We start from the raw sequence: 13,220 nt of genomic DNA, 5'->3' as shown, positions 1-13,220 counted from the left end.
AATGCTAATGTATCCATTTAGTGGTTTTTTGACCTCTGTTTTCACTATCCCTTCTCTTTGGAATACTCTGCCACTCAGTCATTGTAAATTGCCATGTTTAGTAATCTCGGAGAACTTTTTGCCTTCCCTTGGGCTCTGGGCTGGAAAATCCCTACTTTGACCTTCATTGGCAATTTTAAGCTCAGCAGCTTGCTCCAAGTAACGTGTCATGCTCTCATCCTACAGGCTTTGCATTGTGACCATGACAAGACTCACTTGCATTATTTGGCTTCTGGAACACGTTCATGTTAATGAGTGTGATGTACTTGGAACCCTACATGGTTTCCTTGCAGTGGTCAGAATATTTTTAATTTTTGTACAATATATATATTTTTAATCCTGCTTTTTTCCTTTAAAAGGACCAAGGTTTACTTAATTAAAAGACCAAAAAAAAAAAAAAAAAGCACACAAATACTGAAAAGGATCTTATGCATCTCTGAGAAATTGTGAACAAAAGCAATACTAAAAGCACATTCAAAGCAGTAAGGCATAATAATCCATTTAAAAATCACACTCAGGCAGGCAGATGCTGAGGGAAAGCTTGCCTGAAGAGAAAGATCTTTGCCTTCTTGGAGAAGGACAGCAAAGACGGGGTCAACCTGGCCTCCAGTGGGAGGGAGTTCCAGAGTCTAGAGAAGCAATAAAGAAGGCCCCTCCTCTGTCCCCACCAAATGCACCTGTGAAGGTGATGGGATCTAGAGAATGGCGTTTCCATAAGGCGTGCACCCAGCTGGAGGACGTGAGGCATTGCGAGGTTGAGAGAAGAAGGTTGACAGCAGGGCAAGGATCATAGCGGTTTCATTTTTGAGTGCGTGGCCACGCAGTGCCAAGTGAAAGGAACTGGGGACTGGGCATTGGTTCAGCCCCACAGTTTGATTCTTTGTCTGGGGGGGAGCCTTTGAAGGGTTCACCCACCTGGCCTGTAGAAGAAGAAGAAGAAGAAGAAGAAGAAGAAGAAGAAGAAGAAGAAGAAGAAGAAGAAGAAGAAGAAGAAGAAGAAGAAGAAGAAGAAGAAGAAGAAGAAGAAGAAGAAGAAGTCAAATTAAGTGGTCCACGGACTGGATGAGCAAACCACTAAAAAAAGAAAAGAAAAAGAGGAAACCCAAGGACATTACTGGAAGGAGAGGGAGAGAAACAGGGTGTGCAGAGAGGAGTTCAGGGAGTCAAAAGGATGTTGACTGGTGCCTGGCCCCCTCCACCCCCCGAGCTTGTTCCCTTCCATCCATCCCCACCACCATTTTGATGAGGTCCATTGAGAATGTTTTTTGGGAGTATTTGTTGACTCGTGGTCAAGTGTTAATATTGTATGTATGTATGTATGTATGTATGTATGTATGTATGTATGTATGTATGTATGTATGTATGTATGTATGTATGTATGTATGTATGTATAAATAAATAAATAAATAAATAAATAAATAAATAAATAAATAAATAAATAAATAAATAAATAAATAAATAAAAATGGGGTGGATTTGGAATTACAATAGTTGATTGGTTGCTGGAGCCTTTGGTTAGTTGATTATTTTAAAAAATTAAAAATTAAAGTTATTCCAGTTAAAAGGAAGAAATAAGTAAAGAAATAAATAACTTGATAGCAGTAAGGAATGTGTTTGGTAGCTGGGGTAAGGAGGTAGTGCCATGGGTCCTAAGAAAAATCAAGGTGAGAAGAAGGGGAAAGAGCCTGCTAAACGCAACCCCCCCTGAATAGCCTGATTATAGGGCAATGTGGGAGAAGTTAAGCATGTTAGAGAGGGAACATGCACAGAGGAGAGAGGGTGATGGTGTCCTAGTTGTGCATAGGTCCCGGAGGCAGTCTAAAGCACCAAAAATTGCTGAGCTCAAGAGAATGGGTGTTCTCATGCTGTCGTGTATTGCTGTTTTGGAAGCAGAGCAATCCAGCCCATCGGGTGCTTCATCATCGGCAGTTACTCCAGTGATGCAGCGGGGAGAGGCAAGGGTCAATGAAAGGCAGCGGTTCTCACATGGCGTCCTCCAGCACCCAGACGATGGCTACGGATGACGATGCACCGAGGGGTTCATTGGCTGAAACCATGACAGTCCAACATGGCATGACTGAGGACTCCAGATCTTGTGTGGCTGTGCAAGAAGAACCAGCTTCCACCAGTGCACCCTCGGTATTACCGGGAGCGCCATAGCCAGGTGAGAGTACCTCAACACCTTACATCACACAGTCTGGGATACCATGGGATACTGGGAGCCTTCCGATGCCTGTCCCTTCAGCCTTGCCTCAGCAGTCAACGGTGGCGGGAACTTTCGCACATGGAGGAGTTAGCGTAGGCAGGGATCCAACCAAAGTTTATGGTCAGCAACTCAGTGAGTCTTTAGGGATGAGGCAAGTTTCTAATCTAACGGTAGCAGATACAGGTTATAATTCTGTCGCACGGAGTGCCCTCACCAAGGGTGACCAATCTCTACCATTAGGAGATCATCTCCTACTGGCTAAGATTGAAAAGATTTGAAAGAACAAATAGGTAGACGTGTTCGAATTGCTGAAGAGAGAAATTGAAGAAAAGAAGAGGGATAAGGAAGAAGATAGCGAAAAACTGTGGAGACGTACGTCAGATCATTGTTGGGCAAATTGGTTGCCAGGGTTTTTCATTTTACAGGGAACAGTAGTTTGTGCTTAGCCAGAAAGGGCCTTAGCGCTGATTTAATATATGGACTTGATCTACAGGGCACATGTGGATTTCCTGGGGTTTTTTATGATGAGGGGTTCCATATGCACTTTTAAGGAGAGGAAAGGTTTTAAACAGGATTAGCCACCTTTAGACAACCATATGATGCAATTTGCAGTTCACCTGCACAGGAAAGGCCAAGCACCCTGATCAATTCAAGGGCGAACGCGTTGGCATTTTACATCAAGGTGCGGGGATGTAAAGGTTATTCCATAGATTTTGGCACAAAGAAAATGATGAAGGATTGGGGTCGTGAGCAATGCAGTGTTAAGGATTCTCGTTCACCTTTTCCCCCAGCTATTTCAGCAAAATTGGCAAACTCATGGCAGCTAGTATGTAGGGATCACTTTGAGGCTTGCCTTTTCAAAATGGCAATGCTGCTAGCATTTTTGGGGGGCCCTTCATGTTAAGTGAGTTGGTAGCATCAGCGAAAAATGACACATCTCTATCCTCTTTGCAGAGGAAGGACGTGGTTGTATTAGAGAGTCAGGTAGTTATTCATTTTTGTAGGTCCCAAAACTGACCAACAAGGAAAGGGGAAGTTTATCTTATTGGGACAATGTTCTCTAGATGAAATTTGCCCTTGGAAGGCCACACAGGAATATTTGCAGCTTAGAGGGAATGACGAAGGTGGTTTTCTGCAACATGAAGATAAGTCGCTCCTGACACAGTATCAATTTTTGAATGTCACTTCCCAGGCCTGATGCAAGGCTGGGATACAAGAGTGACATTTTGGGACTCATTCCTTCAGAATGGAGGGGACGGAGAGGCCTACTATGGGACAGGTTCCTCGACATGGTGCCCCCGGATACTCCACAGGTGGTCCCAGACATTTTGGTGATCCACCTGGGAGGCAATGACTTGGCTCGGAAGTCGGGCAAGTCTTTGATAATTCAGATACTAGCTGATCTGAAGGTCTTTGCAGATTGCTGTCCATCAACACGCATCATAGGTTCAGCTATTATTCCAGGGTTGCTATGGAGGGCTAGTTGTGGCTTTAGGCTTATAGACAGGGCAAGGAAAAAAAGGTAATCAGGAAGTTGGCATAGCTGTTAGGCAGGGCTTAGGGTCAGTTATATCACATCTGAATATTAGGGTCTCTAGGCCAAAGTTATATAGGCCAGATGGAGTTCATTTGTCTGACGTGGGGTTAGACATTTTCTTGATTTGCAAGGGGGCCTTAGGGCCAAAATTTTCGGCTTGATAGGGGGGCATGGGGCATACATTGTAGCCCCATTGCCGTAGCGGGTACTGCAAAAGGGATAGGTCCAAGTGAGTTCAAAAGGGGGCAATCGGGGGGCAAGCACCCCTCCTCTCAGGTTGGTATTTGCAGAAGTTAGCTGAGGGAAGGGGAAGCAGAGTATTCCGGTAACATTATGCCCGGGGGCATGTTGTTTGGTAGGACAGCACACTTGTGGAATAAGAATTCACTAAAACAAGGTCTGGACCGGAACGTCGAAATGGACTCTGTAGACAGACCAGAATTGCACTACAGGAAGGCCCTCTTGTGAAAGGGGAATTAGAGTTAATAAAAATTAATAAAATTGTGGCCGAGTTACCTCATGTCATGTGTCTCATCTCTTTATTCCGGGCTGGGTAGGCAAAGTCCTCTCCTGATGCTCTTTACACCTGAGCGGGCTCGTAAATAACAACATTATTTCTGATTTGTGTGTCTTGTTATCATCACTAAATTTAAAGGCTATCAGGACAGGTTTCCAAGCCATAGGCACGTTAAGTGTGGGTCAGTAGTAACAATCAGAAAATAAAAACAAAAACAGAGATATTTGTTTATTTAAAAAAAAACTTGTGTTTTAATAAATGGATTGTATCCATAAAAGTCAAAAAATCAGATCCTGGCCCATTTCTTTACTTTTTTCTTTCTTCTTGATCATATTTTTGCTTTGTTCATGATTTTGTTGCTCTTCTAATTGTTGAGCCTAGATGTTTGGAGTGCAAACATTGGAAACCAGTGAGGTCAAGGACAGTTTCCCTCTTGATTCCAGTAGGTCTGTTCCATGTATATCTCAATCAGAATCCAGTCCAAAGGAGATGATTAGAACACTGTCCAGAAATCATTACAACCAGAAATTATGTTTTCTCATAAATTCTAGGCCTACATGGCTGAAGATGCCTGCTGCCGTTGCCAATTAATTTCGTGGGCGCTAGGAAGTCAGCAAGAACCGCTCTACCTGGCACCATCTCAGATGCTAAGTCTGTGGGCTGAGAGGGTCTGCTGTTCCCCTGCAGCTCCTGACATTGGATAGCCTGACCTCTTGGATTAAGGGCTGAGATTTGGGTTCATACTACACAGGAAGGAATTGAAATGTGTTGATAGACAGAGAAATCCACAAAGCTCTTTTGCAGTGCGAAACAAGATGCTCAGAGAAAGCTGGTTTCAAGGCAAATGCAGATGTACCTTTTCCTACCCTGTGGTCACATCTGTGTCTTACATTTCTCGTAACTACTTGAACAAATAAAAACAATGACCAATGAAGCATCAACAACCAGGGGCAGATGTAATTTGAAAAGGCGATCCCAATAATTTCATATGGGTACACACCAGCATGGTATTCAAAGTTTGGGAAAGTTCCTCTTTTGGAACACGGCTCTTAGAGTCCTTCCATAAGTTCAATAGCCCAAACCCAGTTGAGTTGGGGCAAATATTAGTGGTAAATTACTAAAAGTTCAGGAGTTGGCGTTGGGCTTTGCTGTAATTCCCTGAGCTGTACCTGGGCAAACTTTTTAAACTTTCTGGCAATTTGCTGCAACAATTGAAGCCATTTGTATTGTACCAGTGCTTTGACTATACGGACCTTGCGGGCATAGTCAAAGCTATGGTTTTTCCTGCAGTAATGTATGGAAGTGAGAGCTGGATCATAAAGAAGGCTGACTGCCATAGAATTCATTCTTTTGAATTGTGGTGCTGGAGGAGGCTCTTGAGAGTCCCCTGGACTGCAAGGAGAACAAACCTATCCATTCTGAAGGAAATCAACCCGGAGTGCTCACTGGAAGGACAGATCCTGAAGCTGAGGCTCCAATCCTTTGGCCATCTCATGAGAAGAGAAGACTCCCTGGAAAAGATCGTGATGTTGGGAAAGTGTGAAGGCAAGAGGAGAAGGGGACAACAGAGGATGAGATGGATGGACAGTGTCATGGAAGCTACCAACATGAATTTGACTCAACTCCGGGAGGCAGTGGAAGACAGGAGGGCCTGGCGTGCTCTGGTCCATGGGATCACGAAGAGTCAGACACGACTTAACAACAACATTGTGACAGTGGGTATCATTGATAGGATTTGGCCAGTCCTACATCCATGGGACTCTCTCATTCCTGCCTGGATCCCTCCTCATGTTTTTTTTTTAAAAAAACCTCCCAACGAAGCTGTGTCAGGTGAGTCAATTTACCTCAACTTCTTTGTGTTCTCCATGACACTAAAAATGAGAGGGAGGGCAGGTGGGAGAAGCGCCAAAGCCGGAAGAGGCTGTGGAGTGGCCTGGGAAGAGTTTTATGCCCTTCAGGAGAACCAAGTTGGAAACCCCATCTTTTTAGTCCGAACTGTTCCCACCCAACAGCCAACCTGATTGGGCAGTTCAAATCTTGGGTGGGAAAACCAACGCAGAGAGCTCTGTGAAGCATGAAGCAACCCAACATGGAGCATACCACACCCTTCAGCCTCAGAGTCAATGCCTCTGACAAAATGTGGCCCTACGATGAATTCAGGACTGGTGTTTTGGCCAACTGGCCTCACTAGACTTCAACAAAATGGAGACCGAAAATACACCTATGCCATAATTTAAGTATTTCTCATTCCTTTGACTGTAATATATATTTAAAGATTTCATCAACACAGATAGGGTTGTTTGTGTAGAGGCTCTAGGATAATGTGCATTTTTTTAAAAAAAACTCATAAAATCTTCCCCATTCATTGTGTGACCCAAGGAACAAGCCAGGGATTTATTAAACATTCAAGTCAGCAAGCACTCTGGCTGAGCAATTAATCACTGACATGAAGGAATTTCTTCTCTCCAGGTGGGGAGCCCATCCAAAAACTAAGAAAAATAATCAGGCTAATTAATTCTTATCTGCAAAGAGCAATTAGATAAATGACCTTTTATATTTTAAAAAAAGGGACTGTCACCCCTAGCAAAGAGCTTAGCTCTTAAATAGAATAAAGTGACTGAACATCTCTCCACTGTGAAATTGAGATCACAGGGACGAAGATTTGGGAGGTGGGAGAAAGAGAAGAGAATAGGTTAATTAGAGCTATGGCTGGTATATAATTTAGAAGAAGCATTAAAAATATATTTTTATTTGAGAAGGTAGCAATGCACGTGGTCTTGTCACCTTCCTCTCCCAAGCAGCTATGGTGAGCCACATGGAAAATGTTTAAATCAATGTTTAGTAGAAACTTTTTATATATACTTTCATCAAGTATTTTTAATAACAATATGATTACAAACAAATCATAATGGCTCACCTTGTCATTCCTTGGCCTGACTAGTTCTGTGAATGCAAGATATTCTGTAGTTTTCATACATATCTGCATCTCAGGAACATTCTGTTACCAAGTATTGACAAACGAGCTATAACGGGTATTTTAGGCACCCAGAGGTTCACATCCCAATTCATTAAGCATAAATCATACAAGATGGAAGCCAGATTTAGAATGATTTAAGACGAATATACTTCTGGGCACAATATCAGGAAAAACGACAATGGAACTAACGGCCTCGGGAGGTGGTGAGCACTCAAATTCTGGAGACATTCAAGAGAAGATTGGACAACCATATCTCAGATCTGCTTTGATTTGGATTCCTGTATTGAGCAGGGGGTTGGACTCAATGGCCTTATAGACCCCTTCCAACTCATCTAATTATTCAACAGCTCTATGATTCTGTGAGATTGGCATGCATGGGGAAAGGATGATGGAATGGGGAGTAATTCCTGGGTTTGAGTCCATGTAGTCATATTGGATCTAAACAGAACCCTCGTATCTTGGGTTTCCCTCTGGATGGGAAGGAACAGCTGGAGGTTCATTACCTTCCAACAGGAAATGACAAAAATTGGGTTTCCACTCTCGAGTAGCAAATCTGTAGCAAATTTCAGGATGGTGGGGAATGACATTCCAAGCATTATTAACAGCAGGGATGGGGAGCTTTGGTTGATGTCCCACATGTGGACTACAGATCTTACTGTTGGGCCAGTACCTTCTTTTAAGGTTATGTCTGATCAGGGATCAGAGGTGAGACAAGATCAAAGCCCTGGAATTCAGCTCTGAGTTGCAGCGCACAAAGCTTATTGCTTTGCGCACTTAGGGCATACTCCTGAGTAGGCAGCTGATCCAACCCAACTCTCTTTTTTTGGTGGGTGGGTGGATGGATGGGTGGATAGATGGATAGACAGACAGAGAGAGAGATAAAATATCACCTGCAAGAGCCTTCACAATAGCGGTGGCTGATGACTCGTCTGATGTTTTACTCTGCATTTTGCATGTGACTTATGCAGGGTAAATTACAGGCTAAAACCCACAGCGAATCCCTGGCACTTCTGCCGGTGGGAGCCACCAACCTTACAGGTCTCCTGGAAGAAGACAGCCAACATCCTTGGAGATGAATAGAAAAGAGAAAAACAAGGATTAAGGACAGGGGTTCTTCTGGTGGCATGTGGGGGAGCAGGGGAGGTGGGTTTGCAGCAATTTGACTCCCCCTACCAAGGGTCTCAATCTGGCCAAGGGTAGAGCAATCAACCTTGGAAGAGGGTCATCCCACGCCACAGGTCTGCCATTTCTACTGGCCATCAAGCCATTTCCCAGCCCAATTCTTGTTACTTTTTTTTCACGTTAAAGGCTTTAAAACATCTTCCCCTTTACTCACCTAATCACACCTAAAGTCATTGGCCGAGGCCCTCCTAAATTAAGGCAAATAGGGGATATAATCATCATCTTAGAATTGCAGAAGGCACAGTGGGGAATTGAACTCCCAGCCTCTGGCTTCGCAACCACATGCCTAAACCACTGAGCTATCCAGCAGTTCTCCTCCACTCCCCCATCTGCAGAAAACCCAGAGACGCACCAAGGTAAATGTCTTTTTGAGAACAAGCATCTTCTTACTCTCCCAGGCGTTACAATAACTGTTTCTAGTGATTTTACTTTGCATTCCTCTCCCTTCCCCTTCTGACTTCTTATTTTATTTTGGTTTTACATCTTTTTCACTGCTGGCTTTATTTCAATTTTATTACGAGCTGATTTCTATTGCTCATCGTTTATATTTTTTATAATGTTTTGTGTACCTGCCAGGGAACGATTGGTAACAGCTGATCTAAAACGGTGGCCCAGGAGAAACAATGGTAGAGTCCAACTTTCCTCCGTCTTCAGCGGAGTAAAGCTGCATCCGGTCCTGGTTGTGGCTTGTGGCTCCACAAAAGGCCCGCTGAAATTGTTCTAGAAGTGATGGCCTTCCCTCCAGTTAATATCTGATTGTTTTCTCTTTCTTGTTCATTTTTTATTTTTTCTTCTCCATCTTGAAGAACTGGTCATTTAATGTAATAATTTCTTTTGTTATATTTATTTGTTATTTTATGTGTAAGCCGCCTAGAGTGGTCACAAGACCAGATAGGCAGGATATAAGTAGAATAAATAAAATAATAATAATATTCTCTTTTTAGAAGTTATGGAGATGACTGTACATTTTAAATTCAAGACTATTCTGCTCTCTAGGCCAGTGCAACATGGGACGCTTCACTGGAACATTACGTGGGAAGGTCTTCTTCTCCAAACAAAGGTGTGTGTGTGGGGGGGAGATCTCATTCTGACATTTCAGTTGAACACTCACTCCCCCCTCCTCTGATCTTTAGAGATCTGTGTCACACAGAACTCTGTAGCCCAGATATGAAATCATTCTTGCAAACCAGGATGATGCCAGAAACAGAGAGGCAAAGGGCAGGCTTCATGGTAAAGGAAGAAATAGAAGAGAAAAGCTTCTCACACCTGACAGGGCGTTCAATATACTGCCAATGGAGCCTTGTGGTTAAACTGCAAGACTGTAATGAAGACTCTGCTCATGAACCTGAGTTTAATCCTAGGCTCAGGTAGCCAGCTCAAGGCTGACTAAGCTTTCTGCCTTTTTGAGGTCAGCAGGTTGAGTGCCCAGCTCACAGTGGGAAGGGGCAATATGTAGCCTGCATAATCAACTTGTAAACCGCCCAGAGAGAGCTTTAAGCGTGATGGGGTGGTATATAAGCAGCCCACTTTGCTTTGTGTGCAAGTGAGGGGGCAAGGCCAAGAGAATAGGGTCACCTTAAGGAACCCAAGGAAAAAACAGCAGCTGTGTCAGTAGTTTGGATGGGATTTCTCATGTAACCCCGTAAAAGAAGAGTCCTCTTCTATTTCTGGAGTCTCTTTTTGATGACTTCATAATAGAGAGTGTCTGAAATATGATAGATTCAGGATTCTGAAAGAGTAAGTGATGAAACTATCCGATTTTATTTGGATGTCCTTATTTGGAAGTCTTGTTGGATGGGGACGAAGAGCTCTATGAACACGATTGTGCTTTTCTCCCGTGTACTATTTCCTGCTGATCGTGCTAAGATCCGCTGCAACCTAGCGTCCCTGCTACCTAGGTCTGATGATGATTTTTTGCTTCTCGGATGCTGCTGTGTTGTCCGCTTTTGGATCAGATGGTCCTCTGTTGTTTTGATCCTTGATTCTTTCCCCAGTAGTTGTGAGAGTGCTGTGGGTCTTCAGCCTGGTCTGAGTTAAGAGACCCAAATGAGGAAAACCAAAATAAAAGCACATGAAAGATTTGGGCTGTTTCACGGTTACTGAATAACCAGATACAGTGGTGTCTCGCTTAACAATTTTAATTGGTGCCAAAAAAACATCGCTATGGGAAAACATCGCTAAGCAAAACGGGTTTTGCCATAGAGATGGGGGAGAAAAAAATCACAAAAAATTCAAAAAGAGTCAGAACGATGCCAAATTTGGTTAACAAAGGGTTTATTAAGTGCACTAACGATTTCAAGCACTCTAAACTCTTTTAAAACAATTTAACACCTTTTAAAAATAGCGAAAACGGAGCTGTCAAAAACATCGCTAAGCAAAACAGGGGGACCTAAACTGTCATCGCTAAGTGAAGCAAGGTCCTGAACCTCGCTATGCAAAATTTACCCATTGGAAACATCGCTAAACAGAGTGCAAGATCGTTCCTAAAACCTCATCGCTAAGCGAATACATCGTTAAATGAGGCAATCGTTAAGTGAGGCACCACTGTACCCAAAAGGACCTAAAAGCAAAAGAGTGTGTTAGAGTTTTATTTGCAACCTTGCAGGCTGCCTCTGGTTTGAGTGACTAGGAGGACCTTTCCCGGGCTGGCATGATTGCTAATCTATCCAGGACAAACCAACCATTCCCTTGCTCCTCTGAATTCCAACAGAGCCCCCCCCCCCCCGCTAAGTGTCTTATGTTCCCCTTCTGTTGAAATCACTTAGCAAGTTGGTTATTGGATTGCTGTTGTTCTGTTCTCAACTGTAAGTAATGAAACCTTTCCTATTCTTTCTACTACAAATGTCCCAGAGTGAGTTGTAGAGACTGTAAGTGCCAGTTGATGACTATAAGAGGAACGAAGCCATTCTCCTCTGCGAGCCTCTGTACTTCTGCTGTTTATTGAAAGGAGAATTTTAATTAGAAATTCAGAACTCTGCAGTGGGAGGTCTCCCAAAGAACCCAAAAGAATAGCAAACTGAAAGTTCTCCTGCTGTTCTGTGGAAACAGGCACAATGGAAGAACAAATAGGAGCATAGATAGAAGTCATATGGATAAGAAGCAGAGAGATATTGGAGGAAAACTCACATACTTTGAATATTTAAGTGGGAAATCTGAGAAGACGGCAACCAACACTTCATGAAGGTAAGTTGGGAGCATTTCTGAAACAGTACCTAACTTTCGTTTCAGAGAAAGACTCTGTCACTCAGACCATGTAGAGTTAGCGTTTGCTCCAATGTGTGCTAAGGAGGAGATCGGCTGAGAATCCCACCTTATGGTATGTGAAACGTTGGGTTAAGTCAGCAAAGGAACAGGTCACAACATGTGGGCACCCCTCTTGATCTCCGGCAGCTTATCCAAACATGCAAGTCATCACTTCATCCTCAGCGATCACAGCTATGTGTCAGTTGCCCTACCGCTTTTACACCTTTTCCTTCAACCTATGACCAGTTTCCCCAAAAGCTTATGGAAGGGTCGTCGTGGTGCGGCTGAATTTCAACCTATCCACATGCAAGATGCATCGTTATGACACAAGACCATGTTTGCAAGCACAAGAGTTGGAGGGAGAAGGTGCAAAGCGGTGAAAGAACTTTTTTCCCCCACTTTTTTGTTTGGTTTTAATGTGGACTAGATTTTCAACAAACGTCTGGGAGTTCGGGAGATTTTTCTCCATTTCTTCAAACCAGGAGCCTGGTTTGAGTCATCTACATAACTCCCCCCCCCAAAAAAAAAACCTTAAGAGGGTGTTTTAATGAATAACTTAAAGAAGGTGGTCACCGAGTAACAGGTCAGCTTCCCCTTGTGTTTCATTTCGAAGGGGGGCGGAATCAAGCTTTGATTGGATTAACAAGAACGAAACTGTGGGGTACGAAATTATAAAGCATCCGGCAGTCCTTTTTGTAACACCTCCGCCTTACAAACAGAGATCTGAATTTTTTTTTCATTAATCCCAGCAGCCTCTGTGCCTTCATAAGTGTCTCTCCAAACTCGCAGAGAGAGAAAAAGCAATCCCATCTACCCTGAATTAAAATTTGCATTTATGTGTTGATTAAATGTGTTTCTAAGAGGAGGGTCACTTTGATTTGATCTCGGAAAATCCCAGAAGACTTAAAACAAAAGCAGGAGATCTTAGTGCTCGATGATATGGAGTTCTGGGGGAGCAGTTCATGGGGTTTACTCTTTTTTTTTTTCTTTCTTCCTTCCCAGGGACCCTGTGCTTCAGTAGCTGAAATGATTGGAGATGACTCAAGCTCTCCGAGGCAGGCCTCCGAGCCTCTTGCTCAGCCTAACGTATGCGAGCATCATCTTGGTTGACAGCTTTTTCCTACCCCATCTGCAACTGCAAGGGAATCCATTATATTTTCCCAGTCTCTCGGGACACCAAAGGTCCCTTACATCATTACTCCAAGGCAAATGTAACTGACTCTACCACATACCCTAATTTGCTTGCCATAATTATAGGTCGCTCACCCCAGTTTTTATATGTATATGTGTGCATGCGTGCCTGGGCGTGTTCTTATCAATCATAAATAAGGATTCTGTGAATCACATAAGAGGGCAATATTTGAATTATTATGCGCAGCATCGCGGCGGGTGGCAGTGTTCGGAGCAGGTCCAAACATTGCAGTTAACCACTATGGAGCAAATTGGTTATGTTAATGTCCCGAGATGCTTAAAGACCCTGCAATTAATCGCCGTTGCTGCCGATCCTCTCCTTCCCACCT

This window comes from Pogona vitticeps, chromosome 12 (assembly GCF_051106095.1).
Source record: "Pogona vitticeps strain Pit_001003342236 chromosome 12, PviZW2.1, whole genome shotgun sequence".
NCBI lineage: Eukaryota > Metazoa > Chordata > Lepidosauria > Squamata > Agamidae > Pogona > Pogona vitticeps.
This window is presented reverse-complemented; position numbering follows the sequence as displayed.